Below are 23,566 nucleotides of genomic sequence, written 5' to 3' on the forward strand. Positions count from 1 at the left end.
TAGAAGATGTTAGTACCATTAATTATTAAAAATATTTAAAATAAATATAAAAATATATGACTTATCACACCCCCAAACTTGAACTTTGTCCATCCTCGAGTAAAGAAAAGATTTAGAGTTAAGTGCTGTTTAACTTAGAGTTTTGAATTTTATCAGATAATTTTTAAAAAGACCATTGATATTCAGTAGAGTGTGAGTAAAATATATCATTGGAGTATTAATATTAATCAATGTGAGAGTTAGGCTAAGAATACTAAATCTTTTCTGAATTTTTTCTAAATTATCTCTATCTTTATCTCTAAATCATTAATCTTCAGATGGACAAGTATATTGTTACTTCCATCTTTTATTTATAGATTTTTTTTAATATTGTATCGCTATTCAATATCTTAATCCTTTAAGCTTTCTGTTTGATCCATGTAGCGAGTTTTCAGTCAATGACTCTCGAACCAGATGGCTTTAGAGTACTAGGTATAAAATATTCCTCAGACTTACTTAGTCAAATCAAACAGGCTATGAATTAAAATTACCTTCACAATAGAGCTTCTTTATCCTCATACCTTTTGATGTGAAACTCAATGCTTGCTTAGACAAACAGGCCCGATTACTCAGTATGAAGTACATAAATTTATATATATATATGAAGAAATATATAGTTATTCTATATAAGTCTATAGGAAGTAAACACTTCTTTGATGCTGGTAGAAAAATTTAAAAATACTTAAAAAAATTATTTAAATTCTAAACTTAACTCTTTATTGAATTTTTTTAATGCTTGATCCTTCGATATCTCACAAACTCTTTGATCTATGCATCAATTTTTTAAAAAAAATACTTGGTTCAATTTGATTCTTAAGTGCAATCAGGTACTTAAATGCTAAATACTAAATTACTTGAGAACTTAAAAAAAAAATTTATTCTCCCTCCAACTTTATAGATATTGTCCTCAATAGAGTAAGAAAAATAAAGGATGCATACAAAAAAAATAAAAAGAGAGATGTCACCTGATTTAGAAGTCTTTTCAAAATTGCTTCTCCCCTTAACTTAGTCAATATTATCTTCAAATCCCTACAAAAGATATCAAGCAAGACTCGATTAACCTAAACAAAATACAAAAGATATAAAAAAATAGAAGCTAGGTTGCCTCCCAAAAAGTGCTAAGTTTGCCGTCTTCAGCCAGACTAATGTAGATTCTACCTCACCTAACCTGTGTCGAATATTAGATTAACAAATTTTAATAATTTTGGATTGTCAATCTTAGAAAGATGACCTATAATAAATTTCAGTATTTTGTTGCCAATCTCTAGAAAGTATTTTACAATCCCATTCTTAGTTAGTTTTATCTTTTCAATATTAAGAAGATAATTTATAAACTCATTTATAGACCTTTGTTTGTTGAGAATTCTCCTATTTGTTCTTCTAAAATGCTCATGAATTGAATTTTTGGATTAGAAGTTGAGTTTGATGCAATACATACTAGAAGAATGTCACGTGATTCTAAACATACATACTCAGATATGACCAAGGATGACTTCAGTTCTAAAGGAGGTGATGATTCTAGAATAGAAGAACCAGCTTCTAGGACTAAAGAAAATGAAACTCTTAGTTTATATGTCTCGGATAACTCATCCGCTCTCTTCTTCCATTTATCTTTCTCACTCAAATTGGAACCAGCATCAGTACTAGTTTTAGGCTCAGGTTCTTCTATATGATTAGTCTCAATACTAACCTCCTCTTTTAAATGCATATTTTGGCTAGCATTAGTACTAGCCTCTTTCATCTGATCTTGGTATGGGTTCCTAGGAATCCTACCACTTCTAAGCTCAAAGATTACTTTGTCATTTTCAAATTGAGGATTCTTAGATATTAGATTGATGACTAGGTCCAGGTGGTTGGTGGATGGGTGGGTTATTTTTGAAATTTGATATTGGTTGACTCGACAATTGACCTAGTTCTCTCCTCATGAAAGACTCAGCTAACTGACCTATTTGTGCTTCTAGCCTGATGATGCATTGCTGTTGGATCATAATCATTTGTTGAAGTTGGCTAAACCTATCGTCGACTAAAGGGGTCTATTGAGGAGGTGGGTATAAAGATTGATTGTAATAGGATAGCTGAGTAGGCTAACTAGACTGATCTCTATTATAAACATAGTTTTGGTATTGGGGCCTATTTTGTAAGTTTTGCATAGAAAAAATTTGAATCTGAGCCTAAGTCTATTAAGGTCTCCAAGAAAAATTAGGATGGTTCCTCCAATCTTGGTTATATGTGTTTAAAAATAGGTCATTGACAGACTTGAAGTAAACTTGAGCAGCTTGAATTTGTTCTTGGATGAAAGATGGAAACTGTGCAGCCATGGAATATTCACTCACATGATGGGCTAGGCAAGCATAGATAGAATAAATCTCTTGATAATTGGAAGGTGGTGTGTATTACGCAGGCGATTGTTGACCTAGAGTTAGAAACTGATCTAACTTCTGGGCAAAAAAATTGATTTTATCTAATTTTTGACCTATTAGATTCAAGTCAGTCTTAGAACTAGAGTCTGTTTATTTGATCTCAAAAATTCTTATCCACTTTTTGTGAGGAATCGATCTTTCATAGGACAATAGTGAAGTATGGTTGATCGAATTTTCACTCAAGATTTCAAACAAGGTATAAGCTTCATCCTTACTCTTAGTCATGAATGCCCTCCACAAGATGCATCAACTATTTGTCTATACTGGTCACCTAAATCCTCATAGAAAGTTTGAACAATTTGACACTTAGATAGACTATGGTGTGGGTATTTTCTAAGAAGTTCTTTAAGTCTCTCCCATGACTTATGAATTTGTTCTCCTAGAAGTTAAGTAAATCTAGTGATGGCTCGCCTCATGGTGTTGGTTCGACCTATAGGATAGAATTTCTTAAGAAACTCATGCTGCATTTCAACCTAAGTTTGGATGGGTCTCCCTATTATGCTAAGCCAGTATTTGACTTTGTCCTTAAGTGAAAAAGAAAATAGGGTCAGTCTAAGTGCATCATCAATAAAATTTTAAATTTTCACCATGGATCAGATTTCTAAGAACTCATCTAGATGCTTGTAAAGATCTTCATTGGTATTCCCATAGAAAGATCGGAGTCTGTAAATTGACTATCTCAATGCCCTTGATCTCACAGCTTGATCGATCCGATAAATGAATAGTGCCCTCACTGCTCTCTTAGGAGTCAAATAGTTTCTCTCTATAATAAACATGATGCAAACATATAGAATATAAAATCTACTATGAAGAAGTAGATATCTCATCAGATACTAGAAGAATATCATCACTTTATTCTATATTGCTACCTTGGATCATCGTCATTATCGTAGCCTTTATCCGATCTCTAAGCTGTGGGTAATCTCTGACTCGATGCCCCAACTTATCATACTGATAGCATTTGATTTTGTTGAAGTCCCTTGATTTGGATCTGAACCGCCCACCTTGCGATTGTCTGCCCCTTCATCCTCTGCTACCACCTCCTCCAGTCACTGTCATAGTCTAGTTGCCACCTGAACTTGAGGCTCGATTCTTCCACTTGAGAATTTCATTCTGAAAAAATATAGATGAAACCTTATCCATCTTGATGGTGCTCTTTTGCATAAGAAAAGCAGTCATCAAAGACTCAAAAGAAGGGAGAAGCAAAGAAAGAAAGACCAATGCCTTGGTCATCTCCTCAATCTTCTTACCAACATGCTCTATCCCTCTCTCATCCACAACTGGTAGAACTACTTTCAGAGGAAGAGAATGTTGGTGAGTGATTTCATCATGTATATCTTCTCGAGTTTCATCCACATCACCATTGGGAAAGTCTCGCTAAGCATATATATATAGATCATCACATCCTTCGTCAAGTACAAGCGGATCATGCTCATCACCTACATCTGGAGCCATCTTCAATCCTTATCCTCCATAGCAGTTTACTTCTCCTCACACAAGAGAGCATCAATTAATCATTGTTAGATAAGCACATCCTTCATTCTCACTTACCATAGGGAGAAATTGCTCTTCTCATTATATCGGTTGATCTTCACCTTGATTGAGCCTATTTTCTTCATCTTTTTTAACCTCAATCAACATCACTCCAACCTAGACAACCACACATTTTGATAACATTTGTTAGAAAGGATCTCTCATGAGTGTGGAATATAGATCTTCTGCCCAAGATTGCTAATTTAGGTGATGATGTCGATACCATAATAGGAAGGAAGAAGAAATAAAAAGAACACAATTAAATACATGGATTAGCCTAATGCTTGCTTCCACAGAGTATGCAAGCTTCACTATGAAAGAAAATAAGTACAGGAGGAGATCACACCCTCTCAACTCTCATATATTAATTTCTCTTAACAAGAAATATAACTCCTTACAACGGCTCTCACAAAACCCCCGAAGAGACCCTCTGCAGCTTCCACTACTCCACGGGCCGCTCTTAGCCGCTCTCTTGCCCATAGGCCGTTAGGCCTCTTTTAAAGATGCAAAATTGATTTTAGATTGAAATCATACTTTTAATAGGACTAAAAAATAGTTCTGACCATTTGATCAAACCTGCATGCATCCATGGCCATTCGATCACATAAAATACACCTATAGACCGCACATAGACCACCCCCTGCATGAACTGGACCCATTCTGCATGCGTCGCGTGTCACACGCTCGTTCGTGGATGCGTTAGCCACATGAAGGTAGTTCGGGATCAGGGCAGTCTATGGGGAGTGCATGGATTGGGGCTCTCCCATAGGCACATGGTGGATTGTGCATGCGCACTGCGTAGGTATGCACCTAGACCACGCACCTATGCATGTCTTGGGTGTGCCAGGCAAGGCTGCACACACCCGTGCACATCCTGGGCCATGCATGCCCCATGCCTAGGCCGCGTGTACTGTAGGCCCCGCCTGAGCCGCACACGCTGTAGGCCTAGGCACCTGCAAGCCAAGCCTGTGGGCCTACAGTCTTCTCCTCTCGCATGCTGGGCCTCTCTACTGTGGGCTTCTCTATCTTGGACTGTTATGGATCGAATTTGAGGGATCCAAACTCAACAGAGCTTATAGGAGGGATAGCCTTTAGGAGCTTATGTCTGAGATAGCCGTCACACACTTATGCATGAAAGTTTGATCAAATATGAATTAGGTTGTGATCTTGGTTTGTCCAAAGTTAGAAAGAAAAAGGTAAGAAAATCTAAAATTGTGATAAGTGAAATAGATGTCAAGACACATAAAATTAATATGAAATAAAAAATTTTATTTATTGACATATTATGACACATCTCTTTTGACAAGATAAATAGCTAATACATGTTTATAAGAATATTTGATTATTCTTGATATTTGATGTGAAATCTCATGCTTTATATGTTCACTCTGATTTTACTTATTGCTATTTTTAAATTATATTATTATATTGGTATGGATGTGTAGAGATTTTTGTTGGACAATAAACCTCATGACCCTCTTTTTTTTTTTCAAAGTTATAAGATTTATACTTGGCTAAGGTTGGAATCACAGTTGAAAGGATGAATAGATGGAGTATTGCTGATACCAATCGGATGATTGAATTTTATAATTATACAAATTTTGTTATTTGTTATGAGATAAGATCATTATTATTTATAGATATTGAGATTGTAATAAATATTAAGGCCTTATATGATCTCTAGGGCATCGCTTTAAGGTTTATGTGGCTCTATCACATGGGCAACCCTCGTATTGGATTTGGAGCATGACACCTTTTTTTACTTTTTTCTTGTGGGTTTGTGCTTTGTTGTGTGCATAGATCATAAAACAAAAAAAAAAAGGAAAAAAAAGCAAAGGTACAAGATAGAAAAATGACATCTTAAAAACAATATTGCCAATAAGAAATTCAAATATTGACCAAAAAAATTTATCTAAGATACTTTCTTGGTTCTATGAGGAAATAGAAATCTTCCATCTCTTTTGTGTTCAGTAAATAAATGAGAGATGTTTAGCTTATGGACAATGAGTTAATTAAACCAACTAATGCTCTTTTCCTTTACATTATTCTTATGGGTGCAAGAAATAAACTTGATTTCTTTAGAAGGCCTTACAATTATAGTAGGATGATTTCTAGAGGGTCAAGTCTTTCTTATTTACCTATCCTCTATTCTCTCTCTCTTTCTGTTACAGAATTTCTTTATACTCCCTCCTAAATCCATCAAAGCGGTATCAGAGCCTAATTTCTCCATGCCAAATTAGAACTCCACTCTCACCCCATGGCCTCCACTAACCTCATCCAATCCTAAGTTCCTAGACTAACCAAAGATAACTTGGATAATTGGTGTATACAAATAAGAGCACCCTTAGGCTCTCTTGATGTATGGAAGCTTATTGAGGAAGGCTACAAGGAGCTGGATTCTCAAAATGAAGAGGCAAGCATGAGTGATGCTATAAGAAAGCAACTAAAGGAGTCAAGGAGAAAAGATAAAAAAGCTCTTTTTACTATCTACCAAGGCATGGATGAGGCTACATTTGAAATCATAGTCGGTGCAAAAATGTCTAAAGAGGCATGGGAGATTTTACAAAAAGCAAATAAAGGAGCCAAAAAGGTAAAGAAAATCCACCATCAATCTTTAAGATCCGAGTTTGATCATTTGAAAATGAAACAAGGAGAATCTATTTATGACTATTTTTCAAGAATTATGGTTCTTGTTAATCAACTTAGAAGAAATGGTGAAGTATTAACTAATATTAATGTGATGAAAAAGATATTATGGTCTTTTGGACCCAAAGTTTGATTACATTATTATAGCAATTGAAGAATCCAAAGATTTGGAGGAGATGATGGTGGAACAACTCATGGGTTTTCTATAATCCCATGAACAAATTCTCATCAAAAGAGAACAAGAGATGCTAATAAAATAAGTTCTCTATATAAAACTCATACTACAAAAGAGAAAACCAAGAGGAGAAAGAAGCTACCGAGCATAAGGATGTGGGCAAAGAGGAAGAGGTGGAAGACATTATGAAGCACAAGGAAGAATTCAAAGAAATGAAGGAGAAAGAAGAACCCCACATTAAAGTGGCCGAGGAAGAGGAAATTTTTCAAGATCATATAATCAATCAAGCTATAGCAAATCCAATATCCAATGGCATGTTTGTAAGAAATTTGGACATTATAGCTCCGATTATTGGCATAAAGACACTAACTATAATGGTGAAGAAGTGAATTTTGTTGCAAAGGAAAGTGAAAAAGAAGAAGTTACTCTACTCTTAGCCTATAATGAAGTTGGAGCAAATCAAGGAAGCACTTGGTACCTCGATATAGGAGTAAGCAATCATATGTGTGGAGATGAAGATTTATTTGTGGAGCTTGGTGAAACATGCCAAGGTAATGTTACATTTGGAGATCTACCAAGAAGACCGATAAAAGGCAAAGATAAAATACTTATCAAACTCAAGAATGAAGAGCATCAATACATTTCTGATGTCTATTATATTCCAGATATGAATAAAAAATATTTTAAGTTTGGATCAATTACTTAGAAAGGGCTATAACGTACATATGAAGGAACTTGGACTATCAATCCGTGATAAAAGTAGAAAATTAATCACCCATGTTGCTATGACTAAAAATCAAATATTTCCATTAAGTTTATATATTGATCGAATAAGATCTTTTAAAACAACAATAGAAGATGATGGAGAATTATGGCATCTTAATTAGATTTGGACACTTAAATTATGAAGGATTAAAAATTTTGTGTCAAAAAAAGATGGTGATAGAATTATCTTCCATAAATCTAGCAAGAAAAAGATACGAAGGATGTATCTTTGGCAAGCAATAAAAAAAAAGCTTTAGAGGAAGGACATCAAAAAGGGCTACACAAAGGCTTCCATTGGTGTATACCGATATCTGTGGACCAATTACGCCAACATCACTTAGTGGAAATAGGTATTTTCTTACCATTACTGATGATTTTTCTGAAAAGACATAGGTGTATCTTCTTAAAGAAAAGAAAGAGGCTTTTAACAAATTTAAAATTTTTAAAAGTATAGTGAAAAATCAAAATGGATGTAAGATAAAGGCCCTAAGATTAGATAGAGGAGAAGAATATACTTCACATGATTTTGAAAGTTTCTATAAACAAAATAGAATTGTTCATCAACTAACTTTGCCATATTCACCGGAACAAAATAGAGTTTCTGAAAGAAAAAACAAGATGATTGTTAACATGGTTAGATGCATATTGAAAAAAAACTTATGCCAAAGGAACTTTGGGGTGAAGTAGTTTCTTGTGCTTTTTACTTGCTAAATAGATTTCTTACAAAAAGACTTTACCATGTGACACCTAAAGAAGCTTGAACTTTATACAAGCCTGAAGTTGATCACTTAAGAATATTTGGAAGTATTGCTTATTGTAAAGTACCTAAAGAAATAAGAACAAAATTAGAAGATAAAAGTGAAAAATATATTCTTGTTGTCTATGAAGAAAATTCAAATAGCTACAAATTATATAATCCTCTCACTATAAAAGTAAGATTCTCAATGTTGCTCCTTGAATTGATTTTGATGATTACAAAGCATTTGAGGGGGTTACTAATGATTTTGGCTTGAAAAAAGATTTATTATTTTTCAGGGGTAAAATTATAATTTTATCAAGTCCTAATTCGAAAGGCTCAAGAGCAAGAACAGAAGATTTATAATTTATTGGAAAAAATTTTATAATTTTTGGATGTATATTTTGAAAGAAATAATGTTTATAAAATTGAGTCGACCCCATGAGTCGACTCATATCAAATGGGACTGAACGGCACACTATTTTTTGGCTAGCACATCCAATTGAGTCAACCCATGAGTTGATCCCTGTGCATGAGTCGATCCTATGAGTTGACCTCTTTGCTGTACATGTCAAAATTACAGAACAATCATTTTCTGTTCTGTGCCACAGTAGTCGACCCCATGAGTCGACTCATGTGTATGAGTCGACCCTATGAGTCAACCCCTATGATGGAAAAACTCTGTAATGGTTAGTTTTTCAGCTTCTTTTGGCATATTTAATGCTTATTTAATGATCTCCAATAATTTTAAAACTATCTAGATCACTCTCCACCATCATTTGAAGCTATAAAAAGTACTTAAAGGAGGGAATAAAGAAGATTTTTCAAGCATTCATTTCAGTTCTAAGCAAAGAGCCTTTTTGAAGTTAAAGAAGCTTGCATTTCAAGTTTACCAACCCCTCAAGAGCTCATTCAAGTCTTCAACAACCTTGAGGAGAATCAGAAAAACTTCTTCATTGTTGTGTAAAATGTATTTAAAGCTTTATTTGCTCATTAAAGGAGCTATATTTGTATTTCCATATGATTAACTGTTGTACTCTATTTTTGAATTGATCTTTAGTTTTGGAAAGATTTCAAAACGTGGAAAGGTTAATCCGAATCTTGAATCGGATTGTATTGGGTTGGCTTATATCCGACAAATAAGTGCTCTAGCTTGGGATAGCTAGAGTCGGAGGTACCGACATTGTATTCTTGTTGAATATAGTTTAGTGGATTTGAATTCTCAAGTAGGAGTTTGGAGAGTGAATATAGGTGCAAGGTTGGCATCGAACCACTATAAATCTTGGTTGTTTATAGTGTGCTTACTTATTTTCTATCTTATTTTCTTTTTCTTCTTGCACTCTTGCATCTAATATCTTCACTTTGCTTAAATCACTCACTTCAACTAACTTGCCTTTTATTACTTAATCCTTGTGGTTCTAGATTAATTTTAAATTTTCAAAAACCCAATTCACCTCCCCCTTCTTGGGTTGTATAGCTGGGCAACAAGTGATATCAGAGCCTGATGCTCTAGCCCTATTTTGATTTAACCATCAAAGAGCTAAAGATCTATGGCAACTCAAGTTGGTGCTTCATTAGCCAAGGGGCAGTCCACAAATCGACTTTCACTTTTCAATGGATCAAATTATACCTATTGAAAAGCTCGGATGAAAATCTTTATTCAAGCACTTAACTATGATATGTGGAGTATCATAGTAAATGGACCACACACATCCACTAAAATAATTGATGGTGTGGAATCAACCAAATTCGAAAAAAAATAGGATGATGTTGATAAGAAAATTGCTCAACTTAATGCAAAAGCCATGAATATTTTATATTGTGCTCTAGATGCTAATGAATTCAATCGTATTTCAACATGCATGTCAGCTAAGAAAATATGGAATAGATTTGAAGTAACTCATGAAGGAACTAATCAAGTGAAGGAATCAAAAATTAATATGCTTGTGCATAAATATAAACTTTTTAAAATAGAGCATGATAAATCAATAATTGAAATATTTACTCGTTTTACTGATATTATTAATGGTCTAAAAAGTCTTGGTAAGTCTTATTCTAACAGTGTTCTCGTGAGAAAGATTCTTAGATCTTTATCAAGGACTTGGGAGGCCAAAGTGACCACAATCCAAGAAGCCAAAGTTCTGAATATCTTACCCTTGGAGGAGCTTCTAGGATTGCTAATGACACACGAGCTAAGCATGAAACAACATCAAGAAGAAGATGTCAAAAAGAAAAGGATAATCATCCTCAAATCCACTGCTCAACTTGATAAGGAATCTGATGATACAGAAAATGAAGAGTAGGATGAAGAAATGGCCTTCATTACTAGAAAGTTTAAGAAGCTTTTGAAAAAAAGAAGACAAAGAATGAGGAAGAGACCACCTACAAAAGGAGAACTTAGCAAAGAGAAGGATAAGGAGCAACCCCTTATTTGTTATAAATGTAAGAAGCTTGGACACTTTAAGTCTGAATGTTCACAACTTAAGAAGGATCCCAAGAAGTACAAGAAAAAGGCTATGATGGCTATATGGAGCGAAAGTGATAAGTCAAGCTTCGAAGAAGAAGATTCAAATAAATAAGCCAACTTGTGCCTTATGTCACATGAAAATGAGGTAAACACTGAACTCCTAATGACTTTATCTTTGAAGAACTTCATGAAGTATTTTATGATCTAATTGATGAACTAAAGAAGCTAAGGGTAAAGAACAAAGAATTGAAATCAAAGAATCAATCTTTACTAAAAGAAAATGAGATTATTTCAAATGAAAAATTAATCTTGTCTCAAAAAAATCTGAACTTAAAAAATAAGATTACCAAGTTAAAATCAATGATTGAAAAGTTTACTTTAAGTTCAAATAAACTTCAAATGATACTTGACAATCAAAAGGCCATTTATGATAAAACCAGTCTTGGATATAATCCTTTAAAGAAATAAAAACTTTTGAAAAATATCTTTGTAAACTCATCATGCAATAAATTTTTAAATATTACTTGTTTTAAATATGGTTAAGCAGGACACAAATCATATACATGTTTTTCTAACAAATCTGAAAATTCTAATGTGAAGAAAATATGGGTTCCAAAAGGAACCATTGTGACTAACCAAAGAAGACCCAAGAAAACTTGGATGCCTAAGGTCAAAACTTGATTTTTATATGTAGGTATGTCTTGCATCCCAAGAAATAAATCGAAAATGGTATCTTGATAGCGGGTGCTCAAAACACATGACTAGTGATGAGTCCCAATTCATCACACTTGATGCTAAAGATGGAGGGATGGTCACCTTTGGAGACAATGGCAAAGAAAAGATTATCGGTATAGATAACATTGGTATCACTTCCTTCAAGTATATTGAAAATATTTTATTAGTAGATGGTTTGAAATATAATCTATTAAGCATCAGTCAATTTATGATAAAGGATATAAAGTCATTTTTGAATCTTCATTATGCATAGTAACTAGTCCTATTGATGAAGGCATTAAATTTATTGGATATAGACATGGTAATGTCTATATGATAGATTTGAATGATCTTTTTAAAATAAACATGCAATACCTAGTAGCTTTGAATACCAAGATTAATGAGACTAGTTGGCTTTGGCATCGAAGGCTTGCACATATTAGCATGCATTCACTTTCAAAACTTATTAAAAAGGAATTGGTTACCGACTTATCCAAATTGAATTTTGAAAAGGATAGAATTTATGATGCATGTCAACTAGGTAAACAAACAAAAGTCTCATTCAAATCTAAAAATATTGTTTCAACTTCTAAGTCATTAGAACTATTGCACATGGATTTATTTGGACCCACTAGCACTACTAGTCTAGGTAAAAAATGATATGGCTTTGTGATTATTGATGATTTTTTTTATTTTACATGGATCTTCTTTTTGGCACATAAAGATAAAATTTTTCATGTGTTCTCAAAATTTTATCGAAAAGTCACTAATGAAAAAAAATTTTTAATTCAAAATATTTGAAGTGATCATGGAATCAAATTTGAAAATCAAGATTTTGAAAAGTTTTGTAATGAAAAAGATATTGATCATAACTTTTCAACACCTAGGACACCTCAACAAAATGGAGTAATAGAAAGAAAAAATAGAACCCTTGAAGAAATGGCTCGTACCATGCTACGTGAAAGCAACCTTCCAAGATATTTTTGGGCGGAAGCAATTAACATGGCATATTACATATTAAACCGTGCTTTAATTAGATCAATTTTAAAGAAAACTCTCTATGAGCTTTGAAAAGGAAGTAAACCAAACATTGCATATTTCCATATTTTTGGTTGCCGATATTTTATTTTGAACAATGATAAAGAAAGACTAGAAAAATTTGATGCAAAATTCGATGAAGCTATTTTTCTTGATTACTCCTCTTCTAACAAAGCTTTTAGAGTTTTCAACAAAAGAACTTTAGTAGTAAAGGAGTCAATACATGTTATTTTTGATGAAACTAACGATCTTCCTTTAAGAAAGAATGAAGATATTGATGATGCAGATCCTCTTATAAAAAGGATGAAGGAGATCACCCTAAAATAGTCAACAATTCAAAATGAAGAAGAACATAAAAACAAACAAGAGGATGAAGGTGAAGAACAACAAGAACAACCTTAAGGTTCAAATGATCTACTTAAATAATGGAGGTATGATCACAATCACCCCAAAGAATTGATCATTAGTGATCCTATATATGGAGTAAGAACTCGTTCCTCTCTTAGAGATGCATACAATCATTTTATATTTATTTCTCATTTTGAACCTAAAACTATAGATGAAGCTGAAAAAGATTATAATTGGATAAATACAATACAAGAAGAACTTAATCAATTCGAAAGAAATAATGTATGGACTTTAGTATCAAGACCTAAAAATTATCCAGTAATTGGCACAAAATGAGTATATAGAAATAAATTAGATGAACATGAAAATGTAATTAGGAATAAAGCAAGATTGGTTACAAAGGATTATAATCAAGAAGAGAGAATTGATTTTGATGAGACCTTTACACCTGTTACTAGATTAGAAGCAATTAGACTTTTACTTGCATATGCTTGCTTTATGAATTTTAAATTATTCCAAATGAATGTCAAAAGTGCTTTTCTAAATGGATATATTGCTGAAGAAGTTTATGTAGAACAATCTTCTGATTTTGAAAATCATGCTTTTCCTAATCATATTTTTAAATTAAACAAAGCATTATATGGTTTGAAATAAGCACCTAGGGCTTGGTATGAAAGGCTAAATAAATTTTTGCTTAATAATGATTTTTCAAAAGAAAATGTAGACACAATCCTTTTTATTAAAAGAAATTAAGATGATATCTTAGTTATACAAATATACGTTGATGACATTACTTTTAGGTCTACTAATGAAACTCTTTGTCAAGATTTTGCTAAGCTCATACAGGAGGAGTTCGAGATGAGCATGATGGGAGAACTTACATTCTTCCTCGGACTCCAAATCAAACAAACAAAGAAAAAAATCTCCATCACTCAAAGCAAATATACAAGAAAACTACTCAAAAGATTTGGAATGGAGGGTTCCAAAGTAATTGGTACACCCATGAGCCCATCATGTAAGCTTAACAAGGATGAAGGAGGTAAAAATGTAGACTTAAAATTTTATAGAGGTATGATTGGTTCTCTATTGTATTTAGCTACTAGTAGATCAGATATTATATTTAGTGTATGTCTTTGTGCTCGCTTTTAATCAAATCCAAAAGAATCACACTTGAATGCAGTTAAGAGAATCCTTAGATATTTAAATGGTACACAAACTCTAAGAGTATGGTATTCTAAAGACTCATCAATTAACTTAATAGGATATTCAGATGCCGATTTTGCTGGATGTAGATTAGATAGAAAAAATACTAATGAAACTTGTCAATTTTTTAGAGTTAACTTAATCTCTTGATTTAGCAAGAAGCAAAATTCGGTGGCACTGCCTACGGTCGAGACTGAATACATTACAGCTAAAAGTTGTTGTGCTCAAATCTTATGGATTAAGAAACAACTTGAGGACTTTGGCATCAAACTCAATAAAACTTTCATAAGATGTGATAACACTAGTGCTATCAATCTAACTAAAAATTCAATTCAACACTCTAGATCAAAACATATTGAAATTAGACATCATTTCATAAGAGAATATGTTCAAAATAATAATATAATTCTTGACTATATATGTACTGAGAAACAATTGGCTGACATTTTTATCAAGGCCTTAAGTGAAGATAGATTTTGTGAAATTAGAAGAGAACTAGGAATCCTTGATCCATCAGCTTAAGTATCTCTTTAATTCCAAGTTTTTAATGCAAAAAATTCATTGAACCAAATTTGTTGAGCTCAATTCTCATTTCTTCTTTTCTCTTAAAAGCTTAAAACTATACTTCATATAATCAATCTCTAGGTAGATACTTTTTTCTCAAAGTTTCAGATTTTTTCAAATTTTTTCATCATTCTTATGAATTTTTCTGTGCCATGAGTCGACCTCTAGGGTCGACCCTAGGATAAACTTGTAATTCTGTCAAAATCTTTCGGACGCTCTCTTTTTATTGAGAAATTTTCTTTGAGCCGACTCAGCCCTTCTTCTTCTTCCTCCCACCGAACCAAAAGCTCTCCCTCTCTTCTCTCTCAAACCGAAGATTTTTCTCAAATCTCTCTTCCCACTGATTTTCATCCTTCAAATCACCCGTTTAGGAACCAATTTCCTCTCCTCTTTCTTTCTCGTTTGGGCGATTCGAGCTTGCCCTAGATTCTACCCCTCTTCTCCAAACTGGTGATTTACCTCCCCAAAATCTTTGCTTTTTCTTCTAAAATCCTTTCCTCTCTACCTCTCATTTAGTCTCCTAAGCTCCTTGCAAGTCTCTTTTGTCCAAATAGCTCCCAAAATGAAGCTACTGCAAAGAAGAAAACCTGTTTGCGGGTTGGAAGAGAGTGTGCGCAGAAAAAGAATAGTAACCGAGCCCTCTCCTACTCCAATCTCAGCTCTAGGTCCTACTTCAACTTCTACACAGTCTCCAATCAGTCCAAGCAAGGTACCTCTCTCTGATCGAAAAGTGGAACCCGAAAAGAATATAGATTTCAAATTTTTTAAAAAAGAAGAGTTCTCTATTGGATCAAAGATTAAAAATCAAGGATGAAAATTTTACTATCTATTGAAAGAAAACACTTATGTTGATCTGGTCATATAATTTTATTTGAATTTAAGTTACTTCAATGGAACAATAAAATCTACAATGAAAGGTGTTGATATTATTCTTGATCCTTTGCATTTGGGACAGTTACTTCAATGGAATAGTAAAATCTATAGTGAAAGGTGTTGATATTATTCTTGATCCTTTACATTTGGGACAAATTCTATACTTGCCTTGTGAAGGCTATACTAATATGGAGCTCCCAATTAAAGAAGAAGGAATTAATGTTATCTTAGGGAGAACTTTTACTGGAAGTTTGAATAAATTAGAAGCAAAATTTTTTCTGTTGAGATGAAACTGTTACATCACATGGTAACCAAACTGTTTGTCCCTAGGAGTGGCAGACATGACCTCTTATCTGGTAGAGATATTTGCATCATGTACCATATGATCACCCAGACCCCCTTGAACCTTCCTACTTTGATGTTTGAGGCCATGAGAGAGACCCTAAACAGGTCTAAGGCTCACTTGCCTTATGGTATGGCACTCACCCTAATCTTTAGGAGGTTTGGAGTCAGTTTGAGGGGGAGGCAGTTACTAGGTTGTCTCATTCTAACACCATCAACCGCCACACACTACACCGCATGGATTTTTCAAAGACTGATGGCGGTTGGTCAAAGAGTATCGAGGAAAGAGCAGAGGAGCCAGTTAAGGAGAGAGTAGAGGAGGAGAGACTGTCTTCACCTCCTCGTGATCACAGAGCATCTCCAGATATTCAGTTCGTGTCTGATCACGAGACTGGTCCTTCAGAGTCAGCGAGGAGGTATGCTTCAGTTCCACAGTCAGGGAGCAGGGTACATCCTTCAGAGTTTAGACTTGCAGATAATCAAATTGAGCTGATGTCCTAGCGTGTTGCTCTCATTTTATCTCAGCAGTTTGCCACCTCAGTTTTTGCTCAGAGGTCGACATCTTAGGATGACTCAGACCAAACTTTGATCCCTCATATCTCTACTATTTTTCAGATGCTTACAGCTCAGTCCGTACGACTTGAGGAGTTTGAGGGATGTGTTCTGAGACTGACGGATAGAGTTTTAGACTTGCAGAGATAAGTTTTATCCTTAGCCCATTTTCAACTGCAAGAGAACATTACGGAGGTCTCAGACCTATCTGCAGAGGCAGCTAGACTTCGAGGAGTTTTAAAGAGTGGATTTGACTTTTTGAGGAGAGAGATCAGGGGCTCTAGTGAGACTGCCTCTACTCAGTTTAGTATCCTGATGCAGTCTGTGTCGAGTGCCTTGGATCTTTTGAACACCATCAGACTTTCTCTTCTAGCACAGTCCGTAGCTTCCCAGGCTCCAGGATCCTCTTGCCCCTCTACTCGTGCCAGTACTTCTATCTATGGCTGAGGCAGATGTGGTCAGGTTGTGTCCGTAGATTTGATCCTACATCTCCTCATCATATCTCTGACTCTTCAGATTTTGATCCCTCTAGTCATGATATTTATTAGATCTAGAATAGTTAACCTTTTTTTTATTTTTGTCTAGGATCTATCTTATGACCTTTGTATTTTGTTGGCTGATTGACTCTTGGATAGTTATTATCCATGATTTTTGTATGATCTATGTATTTTGACTTAATGTATTCAGTCATATTTTGATATATATATTTTTTTATGCTTTGAATTTAAATGAATATCTTTAGATTAATGTTTATGAATGAGATCAATTAAAATATTTTAATTATAAGATATGAAAAATGACTCATATATGTGTGATGAAATATCATGAATAGCAATATCTTCTAAATGAGCAAATTGATATATCTTTTATAATTGCTATAGTAAGGGGGAGTAGAGAAATAAACAATAAAAGAGGAAGAATAAAGAAATAAAATATGGTATCAAAAAGGGGGAATAGAGAAAATATGTACTTTATGTTATCTTTTTTTTTCTCTTCAAAATTCTTTAAGATCTTAATTGATGCTATCAAAAAGAAAAAGTAGAGAATCAAAAATCGAGATCGAGCAATAAGCAATAGAGAAATAAAATAGAGAGCAATAAGCAAAATTGTCAAAGCAAATGTGTCAAAGAACTAAAATTATCAGTAATTTTTAAAGCAAATGATCTAATAAGCAAATTTTAAATTGATCTTCAAACTACTCATGATGCATTTCAGTCAAATAACTGGCCATGATGTTTAAGTGATGCATCTTCATAAATTTAAATTTCATGTTCAATGCTTTATATATGTTATGCTCTGCTTTTGCTCAAGTATTTTGTCATCATCAAAAAGGAGAAGATTGTTGCTTTTTGAATTGATTTTGATGATTACAAAGTATTTGAGGAGGTTACTAATGATTTTGGTTTGAAAAAAGATTTATTATTTTTTAGAGGTAAAATCATAATTTTATCAAGTCCTAATTTGAAAGCCTCAAAAGCAAGAACAGAAGATTTGTGATCTATTGGAGAAAATTTCATAATTTTTGGATATATATTTTGGAAAAAAATAATGTTAATAAAATTGAGTCGACCCCATGAGTCGACTCATGTCAAATGGGGCTGAACGGCATGCTATTTTTTGACTAGCACACCCAATTGAATCGACCCCATGAGTCGATCCCTGTGCATGAGTTGACCCTATGAGTCGACCTCTGTTGCTGTGCATGATAAAATTATAGAACAATCATTTTCTGTTCTGTGCAACAGTAGTCGACCTCATGAGTCGACTCATGTGTATGAGTCGACCCTATGAGTCGACCCCTGCGACAGAAAAACTCCATAATGGCTAGTTTTTCAGCTCGTTTTGGCATATTTAATGCTCATTTAATGATCTTCAATGGCTCTAAAACTATCCAGATCACTGTCCACCATCATTTGAAGCTATAAAAGGTACTTAAAGGAGAGAATAAAGAAGATTTTTCAAGCATTCATTTCAGTCCTAAGTAAAGAGCATTTTTGAAGTTAAAGAAGCTTTCATTTCAAGTTCACCAACCCCTCAAGAGCTCATTCAAGTCTTCAACAACCTTAAGGAGAATCAGAAAAGCTTCTTCATTGTTGTGTAAAGTGTATTTAAAGCTTTCTTTGCTCATTAAAAAAGCTACATTTGTATTTCCATGTGATTAACTGTTATACTCTATTTTTGAGTTGATCTTTAGTTTTGGAAGGGTTCCAAAATGTGGAAAGGTTGATTCGAACCTTGAATCAGATTGTATTGGGTTGGCTTGTACCCAAAAAATAAGTATTCTAGCTTGGAATAGCTAGAGTCAGGGATACCGACGTTGTATTCTTGTTGAATACGGTTTAATAGATTTGAATTTTCAAGTAGGAGCTTGAGGAGTGGATGTAGGTGCAAGGTTGACACTGAACCACTATAAATCTTGGTTGGTTGTAGTGTGCTTACTTGTTCTCTATCTTATTTTCTTTTATTTCTTGCACTCTTGCATCTAATATCTTCACTTTGCTTAAATCACTCACTTCAACTAACTTGCCTTTTATTACTTAATCCTTGTGGTTCTAGATTAATTTTAAATTTTTAAAAACTCAATTCACCCCCTCCCTCTTGGGTTGCATAGTTGGACAACACTCAAGAGATGTTGAGTTTGATGAAGAAACTATTTAGAATTGAAAGTATGGTAAAGGTAAAGAGACAAGACAACATGCACTGATGAGAACATTGAAGAAGAGAAGGTTCAAGATCATGAAGCACAAAGGGAGGCTAAATGTGCATCAACTAGCTCATCTACATCATGTGACTCAAGTGGAGGAAGGGCCTCCAAGACTAGAAGCATCCAAGAATTTTATAATCTTACTCGAAGGATACTAGATAATCTTTACGAGGACAATCTTACTATGTTTTATCTTTTTGCATATTGTGATCCCATCACTTATGAAGATGCATGTTAAGACAAAAAATGGATCTAAGCCATGAATGAGGAGATCTAGGCCATGGAAAAAAAGAACAATTAGGAGCTAACTATCTTCCAAAGGGGCATCAAGCAATTGGAGTCAAATGGATGTACAAGACCAAAAAAAATGCAAAAAGAGAAATTATGAAGTATAAGACAAGGTTTGTGGCAAAAGGATATAAGCAATAATAGAAAATCGATTATGAAGAAGTCTTTGCTCCAATTGCACAACTTGAGATGGTACAATTCATAATCTCTCTTGCAGCCCAAATAAAATGAAAAATCTTTCAAATGGATGTTAAATTTGTCTTTCTCAATGGCTATCTTAATAAAGAAGTTTATATAGAACAACATTTCCACTTTATAAAGAAAGGCTATGAAGATAAAGCTTTTAGATTAAAAAGGACTCTCTATGGGCTAAAGCAGGCCCCAAGGGCTTGGAATGATAGAATAGATAAACATTTCATTCAAAATGACCTCACAAAATGCCCATATGAATATGCACTCTATTCTAAGATCAACAATAAAAGAGATATTCTATTTGTTTGTCTTTATGTTGATGATCTAATCTTTACCAACAACAATCTTTCTATGATCAAAGATTTCAAGGAATCTATGATTAAGGAATTCAAGATGATCGATATTAGGCTTATGGCATACTTCTTAGGCATTGAAGTGCATCAAATGAAGCATGGCATATTTATTTCGCAACAAAGTTATATAAAGAAAATTCTTAACAAATTTCATATGGAAGACTGTCATCCGATAGATACTCCTGTTGATTATGACACCAAGTTAAAGAAGCAAGGAGAAGGAAATCATGTCAATCCAATATATTATAAGGGTCCAAATGGAAGTTTTTGCTACCTTAATTGCACTCATCCAGATATTCTCTATGGAGTTGGTACGGTTAGCTATTACATGAAGACTCCATAAATATCTCACTTGAAGGCTACTAAGCATATTCTTCGCTACATTAAAAGTACATAAAATTATAGCTTATTTTATTCATCTTCTAATAATTTGGATCTTGTTGGATATGGTGACAGTGGTTGGATTGGAGATCAAGATGATTGGAAAAGCACATCTGGATTTATCTTCTACTTCGAAAGCAAGATTTTTACATGATCATCAAAGAAGCAAACAATTGTGGCTCTTTCGACATGTGAAGCTGAATATGTTGTTGCAACTTCTTGTGTATGTCATGCTATTTGGCTAAGAAACCTTCTCAAGGAGCTCAAATATCACAAGATGAAGTAACAAATATTTATGTACACAATAAGTCGGCAATTGAACTAGCAACAAATCCAGTGTACCATGATTGAAGTAAACACATTGACATAAGATTTTACTTCATTTGAGAATATGTCAAAGAAGGTATTGTTCAACTTATACATACAAAGACCGAAAATCAAGTAGCAAATATTATCACCAAAGCTATAAAGAAAGAGATCTTTTACAAGCTCAGCGACAAGCTTGAAGTTGTTCCTTCAAATCAAGTTTAAGAGGGGGTAATGTTAGAAATATACTTGATTTCTCTAGAAGATCCTACAAATATAGTAGAATAATTTCTCTAGAAGGTCCTAGAAATATAGTAGAAGGATTTCTCTAGAAGACCCTACAATATAATAGAAAGATTTTTCTAGAAGGCTCTACAAAAGTTACAGATATTTATTATGTAATTTTAAAATATTTAGTGTGTAGAAAGTTCCATGAAGTTTTGTAAATATCCCTTGTAACCCCTTTTTCATGTTTGAAAAAGTGAAGTTTTAAAATTCAAATCTTTCTTATTTACCTGTTCTCTATTCTATCTCTTCTCTCTACTATAGAATCTCTTCATACTCCCTCCTAAGTCCATAAGTGGGGTGACGCTTTGTTGTGTGCATAGTCACTAAGCTGAGATTTTGAATATTTTATTAAAGCAAAGGTTCATAATCTGAAAAATGAAAAAAATTAGAGTTCTATAATATGATGTAGGTTGGAATCAAGAGGATCATCAAGATTAAAAACACTATGACATCAAAAGAAGAATCATTAGAACTAAATACATATGTGATGACCACAGAAAATAATTAGCTTTATGGAAAATAAAGGTTAGACAAATAAAGAAAAACTTTTTACTAAAAAAACTTAAGTCGAATGAGAACAATCAAATATTTTTAAGAAATTTGTATCCTGAAAACTGCATCATTTGTAAATTTAATTGTTCTTCTTCCCTCTTTGTGGTTGTTATTTCATGATGTGTAATGAAGCAAAATTTGAAGCTGTTGATAGAGTGAAATCAAAAGGACACTTTTGTTTTCAAGGGAAATTCTTTGTACACTGCACACAGTGTACAAAAATATACACTGTCGCATGTGATTGAGCCACGTAGTCAGCGCTTTCAATGAGCCTTTAATGCTTGCAGTTCTATTTTTTCGTTTAAAATTTTGAATGATGAAAATGTCCATCATCTTTTGAAAAAATTATGATATTCTATATCGACATTATAATATCTTGAGTTGAAATTATGACTTACTGTACAGGATGCCAATTTTTTCATAGGATGTCATAATTTTAGTAGAGGTATTTTTATCATTGAAAAATTTATAAAATTTTTTAATAATGAAAATACTCTTCTCTCTTCTGACATCCTATGAAAAAATTATGACATCCTATGCAGGAAGTTATTATTTCAATACAGGATGTACAGGATATCATAATTTTTTCAGAAAAGGATGAGTATTTTTATCATTCAAAATTTTAAACGAAAAAATAGAACTACGGATATTAAATATGTGTTGGAAAATGATGGTTATGTGGCCCAATCAGATATAATGGTGCATTTTTATCTGATACATTTTTTCTACACCGCATGCAGTGTATAAAGAATCTCTTGTTTTCAGCTAGCCTGGAATTCCATTGTCAGTATGCATGCGTGGATTTGATTTTGGACTAATTAAGCTGCAAGTCTTCCAAGGCTGCTGGTTGATCGGTTGCATGTCCTGGGCCCACGAGGCAAATAATTGGAGCAGGGTCCCTTTAAAGTAGAAACGACTTGGATCCTATATATTCGTCAATTTTTCTAAAGATAAGAGGAGGAAGCTGAATGACTTCCGTTGGGCAGGTATTTTAAGAACTAGATTTTGGTGTTGCTTCAACGGTCTTCGTCTACTGAAAATGAGAAATGATGAAGAGTTGATTGACCCGTCTTAACCGTGTTGAATCATTCAAATTAGGTGGTGTAGAAAACTTTTAAGAAAATTTTGGTTTGGTAAAAGTTGGAACAATCATTCTAAATAATCAAAGACCAATGTGCATTTTCTTAGATTTAATCGTGACGTTCTGGCTGCTTGAAGCAGGTCAAATCTTCAACCATTATATTGTACCAAATGATATGTTGTTTCGGACTGTATCTAGATAGGGGTGAAAATAGTATAGATATTATCCATACGGATCTATTTTTATACCCAAATCAATCTAGATGTGGACAAAAATTCGAAGATCTAACTAATATCCATATTGGTATCCAATGAAAGAAAAATGGATATGGATATGGATATGGATATATAGTTATTCGATCTATATCCGGATATTCGAATATACATATAGTCTTATATAATTTTATAGAGTGCTCAACCAATCCGTCAAAAAAAATGGATATGGATATGGATAGATAGCCATCCTATCCATATCCGAATATCCGAATCTACATGTAATCTTATATAATTTTATACCGTACTTATTAATTTTTTAAAAAATATATAATTATTTAAACATGTTATTAACTTGATTTATCATATATTTAGTAATATCTTTGATTCTTTAGTTATAAAGTTTAATTATTAAAGTTATATTAATAATTATATCTATACTTTTAGTATTCATATCTATTTAAAACAAATATGGATTTGAAATTTTTGTATCCGAATAATATTCGTATCCATATTTATATTCATCAGACAAAATATATACGGATATAGATATGTTGGTATCCCATCCGTATTCAATGCGGTTTCAGCCCTACTTCTAGATGACTACAATTGGATTGCATCAAACACAAATATCAAAGCACTTTGAACTCCTCCATTCATCCATCTGCACAGCTCTCAAAGCAGCCATTGTGTGATCCAATGATGGGTCCATGCAAGGAAGGGGAATCTGAAAGATACAACCCCTGTCCATGAGCTGCAGTGGTTCCTGGACGTTTGATACATATTTTGGAATA

This window comes from Elaeis guineensis, chromosome 9 (assembly GCF_000442705.2).
Source record: "Elaeis guineensis isolate ETL-2024a chromosome 9, EG11, whole genome shotgun sequence".
Classification (NCBI taxonomy): Eukaryota; Viridiplantae; Streptophyta; class Magnoliopsida; order Arecales; family Arecaceae; genus Elaeis; species Elaeis guineensis.